We start from the raw sequence: 1,119 nt of genomic DNA on the forward strand, positions 1-1,119 counted from the left end.
TTTCTTCGTCGCTAATCCGAATACATTACGATTTCTTCACTTCTTCACCAATACTGACCTCTTTTCCTGAGCGTCTGAACCCTAGCAATCTGGTGGGTAAGGGCGTTTGAGGTAAAAGGATTGCATATTAATGATCGTTTTCCCCTTTTCTTAACAGGAGATAAAGGGGGGGGGGGGCCTGGAGGGTGAAGGGTGGGTAGGGGGTTATGGGATGGAATGAAAGAATCGGAGAGTAAAAAAAAAAAAAGTGTCATCCGCCATCGCAACCATTGTCGTTTTGCTTGACAGTCCTTGCAGAAAAGTAAGAATATACGGGATTCTTTGTTGATAATGTTACTTTCATCTTCTTGTTAAAAGTCCTCTCTTTTTCACAATGGCGAGGGGAAGAGGTTGCAAAGAAGGAATGGAGATGGAGGGGGAGGGAGGGGAGGAAAGAGGGTAAAGGAAGGAAAAAGGGGAGGGGAGGGTGAGGAGGAAAAAGGGGAGGGGAAGGGAATATGGGGAGGAAAGAGGGAAGAAGAGGGTTGGGAGCAAAGAGGTGAAGGGTGGGGGAGGAAAGAGGAGAGGCTATGGTGGGGAGAAAATAGGGGAAGAGAGGGTGGAGGAGGAATGCGGGGAAGAGAGAGCGGGGGAGGAAAGAAGGGCAAGGGAGGGTAGGAGAGGAAAGAGGGCAAGGGGGTGGGGTAGGAAAGAAGGGGAAGAGAGGCTGGGGGAGGAAAGAGGGGAAGGGCGGCTGAGGAGGGAAGGAAAGAAGGGTAGCGGCTCCCTGTGAAAATCTCCGCTGTCAAATAAATTTAGTAGTTTGTGTTCCAGAACTTGTCATACATCAGCCTGAACTCGCTGAATAGATCCCAAGGTTCATCCGCAGGTTCCTGGATCCCCAAATGTTTGCATAATGTGCTTCTCTTTGGCTCCTCGTGCGGCGCGATCGGCGATAACGGTCCTTACGCTAGGGCGCGCGAAGGCCCACTCTCGCGTGCCGGCGCCGAGGGAGAAACAAGGAGTCATACGGCGATACGAAGGATCCGAAGTTGATAATGCATTCATGACTGCCGCGTGCTGTAATGGCGGCAGCAAAATAATGCTAATAACCACGTATGAAAAGCTATGCTGCCGACA

This window comes from Penaeus monodon, chromosome 25 (assembly GCF_015228065.2).
Source record: "Penaeus monodon isolate SGIC_2016 chromosome 25, NSTDA_Pmon_1, whole genome shotgun sequence".
NCBI lineage: Eukaryota > Metazoa > Arthropoda > Malacostraca > Decapoda > Penaeidae > Penaeus > Penaeus monodon.